Source organism: Leptopilina heterotoma, unplaced genomic scaffold (genome assembly GCF_015476425.1).
Source record: "Leptopilina heterotoma isolate Lh14 unplaced genomic scaffold, ASM1547642v1 Lhet_396, whole genome shotgun sequence".
In the NCBI taxonomy this organism is placed as follows: domain Eukaryota; kingdom Metazoa; phylum Arthropoda; class Insecta; order Hymenoptera; family Figitidae; genus Leptopilina; species Leptopilina heterotoma.
Genome location: NW_025111061.1, coordinates 189307 through 209102, shown reverse-complemented (window position 1 = coordinate 209102; position 19796 = coordinate 189307).

Here is a 19796-nt window from a genome sequence, read left to right as displayed (position 1 = left end):
ACTAGAAATTTCTAGCCCTAAGTAAAGTTTATGAAAAAATAACAACAATTAATTGTTTAAACAATGTTTAATTAATTAATTTTTTATCATTAGTAGATATTTTACTCATTGAAAAATTGAGCAATTGAGAGAAGACTAGAAATTTCTAGCCCTAACTACTGTTTATGAAAAAATAACAACAATTAATTGTTTAAACAATTAAATAAACTGTTATAGTTTTATTTGTCCATAAGAAACACTTAAACATTATTTTAGTAGGTTTTTTGATATTCCTCTTATATTCTTTCATATTCCCGCGTCAAAGGACCGCTGCGCGTGACGTCTCATGCATATCCCGTCCTGCTTGGGATAAACAATGTTTAAATAAGTCAGTAAGTTGTCTAAGCCGTGCCATTTTTTCTCAACGGAATATTACTCAGTGGTAATCAAAGAATAAATACTATTTTTTCATTTTAAAATTCGATTGCAAACATGGTTTTTTGCTAATTTGTTATAAATAAATAATTTGTTTATTTATTAAATTTCAATATTTTTTTACGAAAAAAATTTTATTCAAAACTTTGACTTAAATAAAAAAGAATGACTCTTGGATCATTAAAATCGGTTAACAAATTTCTTTTTAATTTATTTTAAAAAAGTGTATAAAAACTTTAATTGTTTATAATACATAATAACAAAAAAATTTTTTTGTCAAATCGTTTGATCCCAGGCGGAAATTTCCAACCGGCGCGGATCCTAGCTCGTACTGACGCCGGTGTAACTGTACTAGCTCGGAACCGCCTGCCAACCGAATGTGAACGGGCATTCTACCGAATAGTGACTAGGCCAGGAGTGCGCTGGCAACCGGCTCGGAACTGGCATTCTACCGCCCGCTGACCGACCGGGAGAAGCCGTTCCGTGTATAATTCAACCGGCTGGGATCTGGCACTCTACCGACCGCGGATTTTTCATTTAATAGCCAGCTGAGGGCTAGCATTCTACCGACTGACAACCGGGTCGGATCCAAATGATAATTTCAACAAATATCAATACAAAAAATAATAATTAATTGCAAAAGATAAATACTAATGACAATTCATTGACAGTTCACTTTACACATTTTTTATACACTGTAACGCAGCATTTTATTTGCCGCGTACAAATTAATAATTCTTGTCATTAATTGACTTTTAACCTTTTTCTTATTCACGTCAAATTGAGAATCGACCATTATTTTCTCCTTCCGAGAAATATTCTCTTATTAATCCACTTTTGTTAAATGTATTGTATCAAACCTGTAAAATAGCGAACAGTCAGATCGCTGGTCAACACAATTATAATTAAACAATAGAAGTTGATACTCGATTTAAAATTTCATGTCATTGCGAGTTTCGGAATTACCAAACATCGGGATTACTGCCGATGAGAGATTACTTCGTATTAGTCCGACAAGTAATTTGTTTACTTGTATTTATTACTAGAAATAAATACCGGTGACTTCGGCGTCCCCGTCGGCCATTTAATTCATTCTCATTTTGGCGTCGTATATTGACAGGTCGCTGTAGACCGTTTTCTCATAAAAATTAATAAAAATAACGTTAATTGTGCCTTTTTCCTGGTCGAGATGAGCCGTGGGACCATGAGGGGACGTCGGCGTATCTCCGGTGAGCCTCCGAATAATTAAAAGTGTTGTCTCCTGATGAACAATCGATTAAAAATTTAACATTAGTCAATTTTCTTTGTTTCACGACATATCATTTGTGTAACTTTTGAACAGGTCCCGCCTGGACCTGTAATTTATTATTAAATCAAAATTTAAACATTAACTGGTGATTTCTCTTACCCCGCGCTCTCCTTAAAAAGATTGAGGTAGCATAACATTAATTTAAATATTAGGTTTAAATATTTTTCCATAAAATATCTCTGGCGTTCGGGCATAAATTCAAACAACAAAGTAACGTGTGTTTCTATTTAGTTTGTTGATTCGGAAGTAAATAAAAATAAATTAATAAAATAAAATAACCTCATTTAGAGTAATAAAATTAATAATAATTTCTCAAATATTAACAACAATAGTAAGACACCCGTTATAACACTTGAACGCAATTTTTTATTACATAGACATTTCAAAAATCCTAACGCTTGGGGGTACGAACCTACGCCTAACCGAATATTTACGCACCGAAATCTCGCACGCTAACCACTATGCTACGCTCGCATGGGACTCTTAAATCTTAAATACTCTCAAGTGTCACTTGCTCAAATAAAACTTGCAGAATTACTACGCGTCAATGATACCGCTATATTTTCAATACTTTATTGAATGTATATTTAGGACTATTTCAATATTTCGTTAAAAAAGAAACTTGTTATATTTTTATTATTACTAGCTACATATACCTCACTCGCTAACGCTCGTTCGGTTGTAATTAAACTTATTTGTTATTACTTATTTCTTTGTTTTTATTTATTTGTGCTAAGTAAATATTTACTGGATATAAATATTTTAATTATAGTATCAAATATATAGGTATTTGTAGCAAATTCGAATTATTTGAGTCAAATAATTGGATCTAATAAATATTACTTTAAATCAGTTATAGGAAAATTACTTGATTCAATAATGCATGGTTTTTAATTCAAATAAATATTTATTTGCATCAATAAAATATTGTTTTTAAAATAAGTAAATACTTATTTGTATCAAATATGCAATTATTCTTCATAATTTATTATGTTAATTCAGACTAATATACTTTTAATTGCTTTAAATATAGTCCAAATACTCAATTTATTTGCATCAAAACAAACCAGTGTTAGATTCAAATAAATCTCAATTTGTATTAACCCTTTAACGCCCAAATGTGCTGATTTTTAACTTCAGTTTCAAGCTCATAATATTGAAAGAACAAAATTATTTAAAATTCTACAAGGACATATCCCTACGTTTTTAGGGTCGCTTTTTCGAATGGCATGGTCAAAAAAAGTGACTGATTACGAATCTGAAGTCAGATTTAAAAAATTCAAAATGGTGGATACAATATGGCGGACAATAAAATTAAAAATGCATAGTATTCGCTTCAAATTTGTTACTTGGGGGTTTTCAGGGTCGCTGATTACGAATCTGAAATCAGATTTTAAACATTCAAAATGACGGATTCAATATAGCTGGATGATAAAATTAAAACTTTATCCTATTGGCTATTTACATATTTTACCTCCGAGTAACAAATTTGAAGCCAATACATGAAGTTTTAATATTGTCGTCCGCCATATTGGATCCGACATTTTGAATTTTTTAAATCTGACTTCAGATTCGTAATCAGCGACCCCGAAAACCCCCAAGTTACAAATTTTAAACGAAGGCGATGCATTTTTAATTTTTTAGTCTGCCATATTGGATCCGCCATTTTAAATTTTTTAAATCTAATTTCAGGTTCGTAATCAGCGACCCCGAAAACACCCGAGTAAAAAAATTTCAAGCGAATACTATGCATTTTTAATTTTATTGTCCGCCATATTGGATTCGCCATTTTGAATTTTTAAAATCTGACTTCAGATTCGTAATCAGCGACCTCGAAAATCCTCAAGTAACAGATTTCAAGCGATTTCAAGAACTTTGGAAAATTGTATCCGTATCACAACTAAAATTGGATTAAAAAAAAATACTTCCCAAAATTTTATATTTTTTGAGTATTTTTAAAAATAATAAGGGTTAAACGTCACTTTTTGGAAATTTTGACCATGCCATTCGAAAGAGCGACCCCAAAAACATATGGACATGTCCTTGTAGAATTTTTAATAATTTTTTTCTTTTAATATTATAAGCTTGAAACCGAAGTTAAAAATCAGCACATTTGGGCGTTAAAGAGTTAAAGAAATGAATTTTTTTCCATTTCCATACAAAAGAAAGTGTAGTGTTTCGATGAACTCAAAAAATGTTACGATACATTTTCCGAGCACATCGCTTTTGTCAAAAAAAAAAAAAAATGTCTCCAGTTGTGAGACACTCATTAAAAATTGCTAAAAATTAAATAAGTTTGACATAAAACGTTATGTTTAGTGGAAATAATTAAATATATTAATAATATATATTATTATATACTAAATAATAATATTTATTCGCCAAAATATGACTATCAAATAAACACAATTTAATAGCTTCAACAAGAGCATTAAAATTGATTTCTTCTGAATCAATTGACTTTCTTCCACTTGACATGCTTGCAAAGTCGTATTTTTTATGCTGCCCAGATGGGTGTTGACACCGTCTCACAACTGGTGATATGCTGTGTCTCACACCCAGAAATTGGCGCTATTTTGAAAAAGGAAAATTAAATTATTTTCAACCGTAGATTGGAACAATGCAATATTGCATCACAAAATATAAGAAAAACACTAAAAGAAAATGCATTACATTTACCTTTTCTAATTAATTAACTTGGAAAAAAAGTACTTTGTATTTATTGAAAAAACGCTTTTTAGTCGATTATCACACACAGTGTTGGTATTTAACAAAAACAGTTTATATATCCGCTTCGGCGTACACGAAAAAGTTGGCTCATATAAAAAGAAATGTTTTTATATAAACCAATCGGCTTTTTAATATTGCATGTTAAAAAAATTGACTGTCTCACAACTGGAGACTCTCCCCTAATAAAAAACTATTTAGAAAATTATATCAAGATTCGTGGTAGAGAATTGCCGCTAAGTAAAAATTAAAAACCGTGTATAGGGTAAACCAGACAGTAGTCGGACACTTTTCAATTTTGAATAGCTACACTGAGAAAACTGGAGAGTCAAATTCAGAGGTTCAAAAAGTGTATGTTTCCTTTGCTTATGAAGAGAGTTAAATAGTCCTTCTAAAATAAATTTTGAATTGATAATGGAAATCTACTTGTATATTCTCTCCCATTATATCTGAGGGTTAAAAGTTGCGCAGAAAATGTGTACGATCTGATGCGCGCGAAATTATTTTTCTGACATTTTATGTATTTAATTTAGGGGTTAGGTTGCCATATTTATTCATTTCGCGCCGGATAAGGAAGGAATTTCTCAAGATGGTTAATTTGTCCCTCTGTTAGAGAAATGGCACGAATATCTGTCAATGGTGTATTTGAACATTTAGATTGTTATCCAATAGCTAACTCTCAAATATCAACGATTTGTCCTTCCAGATGTTAAGTCCAATACTCCAGTTTTCTCAGTGTATAAAACCGTATGAGATAAAAATATTTTGTTTGTTGATAATCATTTCTAAGGTGATTATAAACAAATCTAAGCTTTTGTAATTGAAAAAAAAATTTTGTACGGTTTTTGAAAGCTTTTTTAAGTGGCCGATCACTGTCAGATTCTTACTTGTTTATTTACTAATTTTGTTAACGAATAAAAATTTATTTTTTATAAACATGATTGTTTTAATAGTTTTGTGTGATCGTAAGGAACAACATTACATAAAAGAATTCGAAAAAAATATGAAAAGGCACTTTTAAAACATTGTTAATTAAAAAGATTGCCTTAAGTGGCCGACTACTGTCGGATTCTTACTTTTTTTTGTAAATTTTTTTAACGAATTAGACATTTATTTATTTTGTAAATGGGTGATTCTACAAAAGAGGGAATTTTTATGTCTGAAGCATGTTTTGTATATTAATTTTGGAAAGAATAATTTTACTTTTAATGGAAATTGTAAATCTTAATGGTTTCTATTATGGCACAGAAAAAAAACCGATAAAAAAATATGTTTTTGCAAAAAATACACATTATAGTGCTAAATTCTCATTCGTCTGGCATGTCCCTTTGGGAGAATGACAGTTCATATTGAGAATAAATATCACTTTCTAAATGTTTTGCGGAAAATTCATACTGAATTAGTAATTTTGAATAGTTGTAGATTACTAATATGGAAATAATTATGATGTTTCTCTATATCTTATTTATAAAATATCTTCGCGAAGTTTGTCCCCTGAATTTGTTATCATTCGTCTGGCAGTGCAAAAAATGTAAAAATTATTAAAAATCAACATTCTGATGAAGTGACTGTTCGTTGTAGTTGTTAATTAAACTAAACTAAATGTGATACCAATCGGGTTTTATTGAATCTTCTAATTTATTAACCAAGATTTCTCAATTTGTAACGGAGATTGTGTTGTGACCAGACAAATTCTCATTCGTCTGGCATACATTTTTAAAAAAAATATTTTATTTTTTGGTTATTCTATAGACTTATGTTTTGTAGATTATTATTCTCTATAATTATATTGACATAAACAAACAAATGGAATAAGTATTTTTTTATATGAATAAAGTTTAGCCCACAAAAATCAAAGTAGTTCTTTATTATTAGACACTTGAACTTACTTTTACAATTCTATGATTTGTGAAATTGTGCTTATAGAAACAAATACACCATCCGTAATTTGTTAAAAACAATTATTAATTAAATTACAACAAAAATTAATTAAACCGATGACTTTTATTGATCCTCGTAAAAATCGTTACTTGGGGGTTTTCGGGGTTGCTGATTAAGAACCTAATGTCAGTTTTTAAAATTTTTCAAATTCAAAATGGCGGATCCAATATGGCCGACGATTTTGGAGAAACTTAACATATTCGTCTGAAAATCGTTACTCGGTGATTTTCTGTTTCGCTTATTACCAATCCGAGGTCAACTTTTTTCAAATTAACCATTGCTTTTACAATTTGTTTAAACAATTTAATTATGTTTTTTAGTTCTACTACTATATTTATAGTTCATAGATGTATAAAAATTAATAAATAAATTTTAAATAGTTTTTAATAATTATAATTAATTAATTAATTACAATTTATTATTATTATTATTAATTATTAATTAGTTAAATAAATTAAATAAAAATAAATTAATAAATTATTAAAAAGTAAATTCAAAATTAAACTCAACGTTAAAAACTAGAGGTGTATTCAAAGTATTTAGTATTCGATTTTTTCGGGTACTCGATTTCTTTTCAGTCCTCGGAAATTTCCGTATGCATCAAGTATTCCGTATTTTAAATAATCTTGAACTATCTGATTCAAAAGTTGCGAAAATGGTAATAAATTGTAAATTGTTAGTTCTAACTTTTCTTCTAGGTTAATAACTTATTTAACGTTTAAATATATTTCACAAAATCAAATTTAATAAAAATCGAACAATTTTTTTAAAATTCATTTAATTAGATTCTTAATCAGCGACCTCAAAAGCCCCCGGGTAACGATTTTTAGACGAATACGATAAGTTTTTTCAAAAGTCGTGCGCCATATTGTATCCGCCATTTTAAATTTTAAAAAACTGACATTGGATTCTTAATCAGCAACCCCGTAAACCCCCGAGTAACCAATTTTATAAAAATCCATTCATTAATTTTTATGTTAATGTGAATTTTCTTGACACGATTTTAATTCTCTGGATAAATTGTTTATAAATAACCATAACTTTTGTAATTTTTAATATTTTGTCTGGCCACTTATGGATGTCTTTATTAGTACCATTAACTTGAAGTTAAAATACTTTTCAGAACTTAAATGATAAAAAAATGTTGTGTCCAAATTTTCTTGATTTTCGTCCTTCGTTTGTAGAATCACCCAAATATCAACTGTTTATCGATAAAATCGAATAACTCGAGTAAATCTTCACTGATTTTGCTCTATTTTTTTGTTGGATAAAGAATGATAAAAGAAAGAATTATTATTATATTATTAACTCGTTTTAAACCCTTAGGTTTATACAAGAGGAGTCTCATTGACGATAGCAAACTAAATTACATTGAGTAAAACTAAAACTACATACCATACAAACTTTTAATTTTATTAATTTTACAATTCTACTTTTATGCGCTCATCCAAAATTTTCTCAATCAATTTAACAAAATTTTTTGCTACTCCTATATCGTCGGTCGAAATTATTTTCAGCCAGGCATCAATGGTATCTATTTCTTTTCCTATGCCCGGAAAATAATATTCACATAAGTGAGCGCAAGCTGGACAACTTGTGAGTATATGGTACAAAGAATCGAGCTCGCGTTTACAGTACAGACAATAGCTATCCTTTTTAAAGCGATACACGTAATTTCTGGTTGTTATTCTATATAAATATTTATTAATTAACCTGATTTGAGCCATGGTTCTTTTGAAAACTAATGAAGTTCTATTTTTTAAATATGGTTGAGTATTTGAGTACAGAGATACTTAAAACTATAAGAAGGGCTACTCAACGACAATTCTCTGAGTCTTTCAAAACACTGCCTGGGATATCTGAAAGAATGCATTTTTGAAATTTTTTGGACCCAGTTTAGTGTTAAAGAAAGCACTCCGTAGGCCAGCCGAAGAGTGCCCGTCTCCCTTCTAACCAATTAATCTAATCAATTTCCAATTTTTCTTTTCATCCAATTTAACCAATTTCCAGCTTTGTTTTTATCCAATATAAATAATTTCCAATTTTTCCTTTTATCCAATTTAACCAATTTAACCAATTTCCAGCTTTATTTTTATCCAATTTGGGACCATTCAAGTATTACGTAAGCATTTAAGGGGGAGGGGTAGTGTTGCATTCGATCGAGAAATCGCTCGAAAAAAACGAGACATCTCGTGAAGAAGACAATGAAAAACAATTGAATCTGATTTATCATTCAATTTTTTTCATTGCCTTCTTCACGAGATTTCTCGTTTTTTTTGAGCGATTTCTCGATCGAATGCAACACTAGGAGGGGGTCTAGCTATTGCTTATTTTCATTAGAAAAAATGGTGCTAATGCATATAAAAAATCTTACTTGGGGGAGAGGGGGTCTAAAAACCTGAAAAATATGCTTACGTAATACTTGAATGGCCCCTTTAAACAATTTCCAATTTTGCATTTTATCCATGAAGTAGTATAAGGAGACCCAACGCCAATAGTTATAGTGGCAAAAATCAGCATCATTTTGGGGGATCAGAGTTACTATGAGAAAATATAATCTGCACAACGTGTGGGAATTTGATAATTATTTAAACGAAATTAATAAGTGTCATAAATCCGAAGGCTTCCCAACATATTGCACATTCACGATGAAGGGTTTTAAATAAATTAATGAATGATATTCTCTTTAAAAATGACTATTAATTGTAGCCGTGTATAAAGCGTGCTACTCAAGCAAGGTCCCAGACGCAACTGTACAAAAGGCGCGAAACACACATACGCGACACTCACACATACACGTTCATGCCTTATACGCAAGAGAAAAGATTTCTCTGTCGTTAGAACGCAACGTCGGTAATGCTTGCTACGAACCCCACAGTACTCCCCCCTAAGTGCTAACGATAACAAAAATTTTGCAAATGTACACTCAGTGCGGTTAGTTTGAATAGTGCGGTCGTAGATAAATATTCATCAAATGAAATATTAATAAATTGTTTGAAAAAAAAGTTTGATATAAAAATAGAAAATAAATCTCTAGTGCACTAGTGTAGAAGATTTAAAAAGGAATAAAAATCATCGTCGATCGACTGTTTGTTCAAGTAAGTAAATAGATATAAATTAATACATGCATAAAAAATTTAAAAATTAAAAATAATTCGCAAGTGATATTATTTAATATTTGTTACAAAGAGATATCGCTAAAAAAATTATCGCAGTCATATCAGTCTTGTTGTTTCCTTATCACATTATTTTTTAAAAGAGACCTTCTTTTTATTTACATACGTTCGTAGAACGGGTCTCAAATTAACATTAGTATCACTATGCGAAGTCGATGGTGCAGCAATATTCTGCATCGTCGTAGTTTTGTTAAATACAATTTGTGATTGTTTTTCATTTGATATTGTTTTATTTATTTGTTCATTATTTGTTTGTGAATTGTTTGTTTGCGTAATATTAGGCTGTACATTGCTCGAATTTTCATTTATATTTAAATTATCAGTAAATGCGAAAAATGCTGGTTTTAAGTTTTCGATCGAGATTTGCTTGCTGTTACCGTTTATCTCAACTTCAAAAACTCTATCAGATGTTCGTTTAATGATTTTATGAGGACCCGAATAAGGACATTCGAGTGACTTTTTTATTGTCCCGATTTTGACAAAGACATGAGAGCAATTGTACAAATCTTTATAGAAAAATATTTTCCTTTTGTGTTTGTGCTCGACTGGCACTGGTTTTACCATCCTCATATGTTCCCTAAATTCCTCGATAAAAATTTGACGATCGGCCGAAAAATCTTCCGGCAACACGAATTCGCCCGGTATCCTGAGGGTGGTTCCGAACAAGTATTCGGCCGGCGACGCCCCCGAATCCAGAATATTATTACGCAATCCCAACATCACGGTCGACAAGGAATAAATCCATTTATTATTACTGTGGCACATTATTGCCGCTTTAAACGTGCGGTGCCAACGTTCGATCATCCCGTTAGCTGCTGGGTGATAAGGGGTGGTTCTTATTCTATTACACCCCGTTAAATTTAAAAGTGCTTTAAAAAGTCGCGATTCGAATTGATTACCTTGGTCTGTCGAAAGCGTTACAGGTGAACCGAAACGGGCAACCCAATTATCAAAAAACGCGCGACACACGGTTGAGGCTTCAATATCTTTCAAGGGAATTGCCTCGGGCCAACGAGAGAATCTGTCGATTAATGTTAGGCAATATTTATATCCGTCGCAGACTGGCAGGGGACCGATTATGTCCATGTGGACATGTTGGAACCGACTATCAGGTGCGACAAAGTGAGAAGGTAATGCTATGGTGTGTCTTGTAACTTTCGCGCGCTGGCATTGTAGACAAGACCTGCACCAATTTTTTATGTCTTTATTCATGTTCGGCCACACGTATCTTTTGCGAATTAAACGATCAGTAATTTTACCTCCCGGATGTGCAGAATTATGCATTGAATTAAAAATTTGTTTACGGAGAGAACGCGGTATGTAAGGACGGAGATTATCTCCAGACATGTCGCAAATAATAGCTACGTTATTCCAATCGAATCTTTTCAATTTCAATGACGAATTCGAATCATTAGTAATCAACTTTAATTCCTCATCTTCAATTTGAGCTTTTGAGAGCTCTGCCAGTTCAATTTCAGGAGAAAAGGTGATTGCATCGGCTCGCGATAATGCATCGGCAACAACGTTATCGATCCCGGGAAGATATTCGATTTGCGAAGTAAATTGAGATAAGAACGAAAGTTGTCTCTGTTGTCTTGGAGAGGCTTTTTCGCTATTTTTTTGAAAGGCATAAATTAACGGTTTGTGATCCGTAACGATTTTAAATTCGTGTCCTTCCAAAAAATACCGAAAATATTTGACTGACTCATAAATTACCGTTAATTCGCGGTCATACGCGCTGTATTTTGATTGTGCCGAATTAAATTTTTTTGAATAAAAGGCTAGTGGTTGCCAAGAATTATTTAAATACTGTTCCAAGGTCGCGCCCATCCCTAGATCCGAAGCGTCCGTTACGAGACGTGTTGGTGCGCTAGGGGATGGAAAAGCGAGGAGGGTAGCCCTCGCCAATGCCTCTTTTACCGCGGTAAAAGCTTGCTCAGCTTCCTCGGTCCAAATAATTTCTCGTTTGTCGTTTTTACGCGTATCATGCAAATATTTATTTAACGGCTGCTGTAATTGAGCGGCATGAGGAACATTACGGCGATAGAAATTCACGAGCCCTAAGAAACGACGAAGATCATGGATCGTGCGAGGCTTTCCGAATTCCGTAATTGCGCGCGTTTTCTCCTCCGTGGGCCGGAAACCGTTTTCATCCAATAAATGTCCCAAAAACTCGATTTGATTTTGATAAACAATACATTTTTTAAGATTTAATTTTAACCCGTATTCATTTAATCGATTGCATACGATATCAAGATGTTCTTCATGTTCCTTCACATTTTTGGAAGCTATGAGGATATCATCCAAATACACAAAAATAAAATCTAAATCGCCGAGGGCCTGAAACATATATCTCTGGAATGTTTGTCCCGCGTTTCTAAGCCCGAATGGCATAAATAGGAACTCGAACAATCCGAACGGAGTAGTCACGGCTGTTTTTGGTACGTCCTCTGGGAAAATTGGTATTTGGTGGTAAGCCGCGTGCAAATCTAATTTAGAAAAAATTTTTTTACCATTTAAATTAATTGCAAAGTCGTGTAGAAAAGGTATGGGAAATTTATCCGGAACCGTTATTGTGTTTAAAAGTCTGTAATCGCCGCAAACTCTCCACTGGCCATCGCTCTTCAGGACCATGTGGATGGGCGAAGCGTAAGCTGCACACGAAGGTCGACATTTTTTTGCCTCGGTTAGAGCTTTAAAATGAGCTTTTGCCACTGCTAACTTGTCCGGCGGAAGACGACGCGGTCGTTGCGAAACCGGTGGACCTTTCGTTACAATGTGATGAAAAACACCGTGTTTGACTTTTATCTCGTTTTTTGATATGTTAATAATATCCGGATATTTATTTATAATATTATACAACGGTGACGACTTATCAATCGAGCTAATGTCTGTGACATTAGCTTTTTTAAAAAAACAAATGGCATTATCACCTGAATTTAAATCTAACAATTTACGATTTTGTAAATCAACCGATAATCCGAAATATGAAAGGAAATCGGCGCCGATAATAGGGTATGGAACCGATGCAATACAAAAATTCCACGACAAATTTCGACTAAACCCAAGATCAAGATTTAATTTGCTACCACCATATGTATTTATCTGCGAATTATTCGCAGCATAAATAACATAATGTGGAGCTTTAGATTCTTGACGGGAATTTGCCGGAATTATTGACACATCCGAACCGGTGTCGATTAGAAAAGATAACCCTGATTTACGGTCTTTAATATGTAAACGTTTAGAAAGTGAATGACTATTTAAGCAATTAATTTGACGCGGCGTAATTAGTTTTCCGATGAGGTACCGGCTTGCATGAGACATGGAGCTACACACTTGAGTGCTTTATCTCCAAATTTCGCGTGATAAAAACATAATTGGTTATTGTTTCCGGTGCTACTGCGAGTATTATTTTGATTATATTGTTTTTTATAATTCGCGTTTTTGTTACTGTTGTTATTGTTATATTTTTTATTGTTGGATGATTTACTTCGGTTTCTTTTGTCATAGGTGCTGGATTGCTGCGTTGGACGGAATCTACTCTGCGCGGAAATCGCGTCGACTTTAGCGGACAATTCTGCGATTAATTTCAACAACTTGTCCTGAGAATCTTCCGATGCAACGGCGGAGACCTGCTATATCGGTAACCTCACTTAGTGCTAGAGCCGCGCGACAATTTGCGGGTAATTGATCGAGAAATACGGTTTTTAAAATTTCATCTCCGCATTTTCCTTGACTTAAGGTCTTAATCCGATTTAGGATTAGCGAAGGCCTCCCTTCTCCCGATAATTCCCCCTTTAAAAGTTGTCTTAAACGCGCTTCCGAAGATACCGCGAAAGTTGCGATTAATCGGTTTTTAATTTGACTGTAAATATCCGCCGGAGGGGTTTCTTGACAAATAATATCGCTTACTGTTGTAACCGTTTTAAAATCCAGTGCTCCCAGCACTGCGCCAGCCTTGGCTTTTTCCCTGGTAACTCGCGAGTAATCAAAAAGGAGTTCGATTTCGGCGAACCACAAGGCCGGTTCTTTGTGGTAAAAACTGGGTAATTTTAACAATGGTCTGAATCGATTTCTTCTTCTAGCGCCGGCGGCGTCGCCGGCCCCCCCCCCTTTGATCGGACTCATCCTCAGTAACAAACTCGTCGCTCGTTGGACTTGTCATATTGCGAAAAAAAACGAACAGCAAACAAATTGATTTTCAAAAAAAAAAATATAAGAAACCTGTTATGACTCAGTATCGAGTCTATTAAAAAAAAACAATAAATTACCGGAAAACAAAAATATTTTTTTGAAATTTAAGGAATTTAAAAATATTATCAGAGTAAATTTTTCTGAGAGTATACCAATTGTAAAAATTGAATTTTAATTTAATCTTTTTAATTAAAATTATTTAAACTCCTGATTATTGCTTGTGTAAAAATTATTTAACGCTAAAGAGCAATGCACTGCTAATTAAACAATAGTTTACAATATAAAATTACAAAAGTGTCAAAATTTAGATAAAATATAACACATATGGACGCTATGATAAAAAAAATAAAATAAAAAGTACCTGACAGAAGAAATGACACGAGGGAGCACAACAAAAGCAAAAAAAAAATTTTCCTTTTATTTCTCTTTCCTTTTTTTTTTTTTTTTGAAGAATAAAAAAAAATAAAATAAAAAGGTAAAAAATAAAATAAAAAAAAAATTGGAGAGGGTACAAGAAAATTTACATCGATCAATAAGAATGAATTTTAAAAGTGCTGAGATCTCAATGAATTTTAAAAATAAAATATGAAAATTGAAATATTATTTCGTTCGTTCAACCTATTCTTCACACAGTCAAACCGAAGAAGGTTGGGACCGCTGTTCATAATACTCACAAAATAATAATAACCCGACAACAAAACGAATGATGTCCTTGAAGATGACCCTCTGCTATTTCTGTTGTAGATTATTTGCTGCTTCCCTCAATTACTAAAAATTTGGCTATCTGGATAATTTGGCTTCCTGGTTGTTTGGCTTCCTGGACCTTTATGTGACCACGCTGGAATTCTACCCAAGGAAAATGGAAAATGCCCTCCTTGGACGTTGTCGTGGTGAGTCAGGAGGCGTGCAAAAAAATTTTAAAAATCAATGGGGAGGAAAACTGTTACTGCCACAGGGTGAAAATATGTAAACCATACACACCTGTTGCATGGGCAGGAATATTTTTGCCCATGCGCCGTTTTCCAAAGCGTTGTTTAAAAAATTTACTGCACTCAGGAAATCCTTTGCAAAATGGCTGCCAGCAGGTACTCCGTCGTCATGGAAAAATGCTCCAAAATGGCTTCAATGAGGTCCAATGACGGAAAAAAAATATTTAAAAATAAATTTTAAACCCTTGGCGGATTTCTGGAGAGTATTTGGCTTCCCGTGAAGCGTCCGTGTTGGCTGGGACCAGCTGTCAAATAAATAATTATGAGCTCGTACTTTTGTGAGTCATAAAAAAATTTTTAAAAAAATGGAAAAAAAATATAATAAAAAATTCTTAATTTTTCTTAAAAAAAAGAGAAAATATCAATGTATAATTATTTTTTTTTTGTAGTAGATGGTGAGCAATGAATGATGCAGTTTTCCTGGCGGGCAATGGCGTGGCGTCTACACGTGCGAACATGTGCTCCGAAAAGATTCTGCAGTAACTCCTCGAAATTCGCAGATTTTTGTAAACTTTTTACACCACTTTGTCCCGAGAATTTTTTATAAAATTAATGTCACTGCACCTTCACTTTATTGTTCACGATTGACGCGATTTTTTACGATTACCCCTTGTGCTTTGAAATCACGTCGGGGTCACCAATGTGGGAATTTGATAATTATTTAAACGAAATTAATAAGTGTCATAAATCCGAAGGCTTCCCAACATATTGCACATTCACGATGAAGGGTTTTAAATAAATTAATGAATGATATTCTCTTTAAAAATGACTATTAATTGTAGCCGTGTATAAAGCGTGCTACTCAAGCAAGGTCCCAGACGCAACTGTACAAAAGGCGCGAAACACACATACGCGACACTCACACATACACGTTCATGCCTTATACGCAAGAGAAAAGATTTCTCTGTCGTTAGAACGCAACGTCGGTAATGCTTGCTACGAACCCCACAAACGTTCAGAGGCAGCGCGCTCATGCGGAGAAAATGTAAAGTACAGAATAAGTTTTAAGCAGACGATATTTTAATACCAAATTTCCACCACAGAGGCGCAACCTCTGAACGTTGTGAGAACACTCATAACTCTGATCCCCCAAATGCAGGCTGATTTTAAACCCGCGTGAGGTCTCCTTATACTACTTCGTGATTTTATCCAATTTAACCAATTTCCAGCTTTGTTTTTATCCAATTTAACCAATTTCTAATTTTGCCTTTTATCCAATTTAACCAATTTCCAGCTTTGTTTTTATCCAATATAACCAACTTCCAATTTTTCCAATAATTTTTCCGATTTGTTTTTATCAAATAGAACCAAGTTAACCAATTTCCAATTTTGCCTTTTATGCAATTTAACCAATTTCCAGCTTTTTTATCCAATATAACCAATTTTCAATTTTGCCTTTTATCCAATTTAACCAATTTCCATCTTTGTTTTTATCCAATATAACCAATTTCCAACTTTTCCTTTCATCCAATTTAAACAATTTCCAGCTTTGTTTTTATCCAATAGAACCAATTTCCAATTTTGCCTTTTATCCAATTACAGACGATTTCCAAATTATAACAAAATTTTGAATTTATTAAGGGGGTATTCTGGTCTAAAGGCCTTAATTTTAAGGCGTTTTTCCGAGTAGGATAAAAAAGAAAGTTTAACAATTTTAATATTTACTTTTTTTGCAAGTTGTTTATTTATGTTCAAAGAATACAGAAAAAAATTAGGAAAAAAAATAATCAAAAATTTTAAAAGTTATGAACTGGTGAAGTGGGAATTGAAAAAAATTCTTGTTGACACGATAACTCAAAATCTACTCAACCGATTGACTTCAAATTTTGCAGAAATGTTCTTTGTATATCTCTTTATGGTCGGAACCTTGGATTTTGAAAAATATTTTTTTTTACTGTTTTTAAAAAATTCAAAAAAGTTAAAAAACAGAATCAAAAAACACCCCAGGCGAGAACTGACGCTGGATTCAGGCTTTACGGAACCTTCGTTGAGGCTTGGTCAACATTGATCAAGCCTTGGTGGGACGGCGGAACGAAGGTTGCTTCTAGCTATAATGTAACACTTATTTAAGACTGACGCTCCAGTCTTTGTTGTAGATTGGCGTTTAATGTTCAATCAATGCTGCGGAACCCTATAATGCAGGACTGAAATAAGGCTGCTTCCACTGTTCCCAAATTTACGCGTCTCTCGCGCTCATTCAATATAATATGGATATATAAATTGTAAATAATAATAATAATAATAATAATAATAATAATAATAATAGTAATAATTATAATTATAATAGTAATGAATATTATTGATATTATTTTTATTCATGTTATATGCGTTTGTTTGGAAATAAGTTACTATTATAATAATTATATCATTTTCATATAAATAATATATTACTAACAATAAATGTCATTTGAAATAGTAATATTAAAAAAATAATTTTAGTAAAAGAAACCAATTTTTCTGTTAATCGGTACATTTTTTTCTCGATTTTTCAGCAGACTTTTTAATATTATTTACAAACATATTCACATTTTTTTATTCACAACACAACACACAATTTTATTATTATATATAACGCTTAAAACAAAGAATGAAAAATATTCGCTCGCATGTGGGATCGAACTCACGCACCCCGCCCCTAACGCATAACCGGAAGTCCTAAACGCACGCATTTAAACCGCTCGGCCACAGAAGGCTGGAAGGCACCTCGCCTAATCTACTATTTCAATGCCAGCGCCGTATATTCTGTATATACGGCGCGTCACTCAATATTTGTTCAGCATGGGACACCAATGTTCGTCCCATGCTCGATTCAAGACTCGGTCAATCTTGATACAATATTCACTTTCTTTATTACCGTGTGCACTGAACAATATTAAATATCAATATTTATAAATTATTTATTATTAAAATATTTTTTATGATAATTTTATAAGTTAAATTATATATATTATTTTTTTTCTTGTACAGTGTCAAATTATTATTTTCAAAGTTTAAGAGTTTCGTTTATCTGAAAAATTATTAGTGAAAAAAATGTTCATTAGGTAGTAATAAATATTTATGCTTAGTAGTTTTACACTAGAATTAACTGTTTAGTAAATATTATCAAAAAACTATTTTTTGTCAAACGCGCGCGACTAAACACAAATAACCTTGAAACTCCAGCATTACCAACTCAACACATACGTTAAACTCTTGAGTTGGCAATGCTAAAGTCTCAAGGTTATTTGTGTTTAATCGCACGCGTTTGACAAAAAATAGTTTTTTGATAATACATATTTACTAAACAGTTAATCCTAGTGTAAAACTACTAGGCATAAATATTTATTACACCCTAATGAACATTTTTTCACTAAAAATTTTTCAGACAAACGAAACTCTTGAACTTTGAAAACAATTATTTCACACTGCAAGAAAAAAATAATAATGTATAATTTAACTTTATTTATATAAATTTTATATAATTAATAATAATAATAATAATTATTATTATTATTATTATTATTATAAAAAAAAATAATATTTAATATTTATTTTTAATTTAATATTTTTTATAATAATAATAATAATAATAATAATAATAATAATAATAATAATAATAATAATAATTATTATTATTATTATTATTATTATTATTATTATTATTATTATTATTATTATTATTAATAAATTAATAATTAATATAAATATTATACACTAGATAAATATTAATATTTATTTACCAATTGATATCTTAATAATAATAATTAATAATAATTTTTAAATAGTATACAAAATTATCATAAAAAATATTTTAATATTAATTAATTTATAAATATTTATATTTAATATTTTTAAGTGCACACGTCAATAAATAAACTGTCAAGATTGATTCAGGCTTGAATTAAGATCAGATGTTCGAGCTTCACTCACGAAGATTGACCGAGTCTTGAATCGAGCATGGAACGAACAGTGGTGTCCAATGCTGAATCAACATTGAGTGACAGTGGTATAAAGACTGCTTCAACACTGGGTTACCCAGGCTGGGCGTTCAAGGCTCAATAAATCTTCAATCCATCGTCAGCATTGGTCTTTCGCGCCTGGGACCATTTTTTTTAAATCATCGCCATTTTGCTAAAAAATTTTATTTTTTCTTTTCCAAGGTACCGACCATAGCGAAGCCTTTAATAATCAAGAATTTCTTTGAGTTTTTTGTTTTAGAACATTACAAAAGTCTCCACACTGTCAACCAGTACGCACTTTCTTTTTTTCAGTCCCCACTTCATCAGTTTATAACTTTTAAATTTTTTAATTATTTTGTTTCCTAATTTTTTTCTGTACTCTTTAAACATTAATAAACAACTTGTAAGAAAAGTAAATACTAAGAATGTTAAACTTTCTTTTTTATTCTACTCGGAAAAACGCCTGAAATTGAGGCCTATAGACCAGAATACTCCCTTAATAAACATCAAAAAAATGATAACAAATTTTTTAACTTTATTAATAATTAACATGAACAACAAAACACAACTCAATTAATTATTTAATGATTAAAAAAATTAGAAAACAGTATCTTAATGTAATTTTATTATTATTTACTATTCACTTATTATTACTAATTATATTCACTAATACGTTCTATTTACTAATTCACGAAGTATTCACTAATAATTGACTTATTTAACTTTATATTCACTCACATATATAGTGAGTGAATTCACCAGTGAATAATAAAGATTTTTTAATTTAATTTTTGTTGAAGACACGTAGAACGTGTCCCAAGGAAAATAATCTACGATATGATTTTTAAATTAAAAAAAAAATATTCGTTCTTATATTTAGGTGCTAGCGGCCCTAAGCATGAGTGTCCTTTTCGCACTCGTAGTTTGATTCTGAGGCCAATATATATATATATATATATATATCTGTATTAGACCCTACGAAGGATTACCACAAGCAATACGAACCCTTGAACAATAGCCTTTGTAAATGAGGGACCCAGGTAATGATATTTTCTTTCTTCCTTCATCGCAAGGAAAACTATAGATAAAAGTCAATATATATATA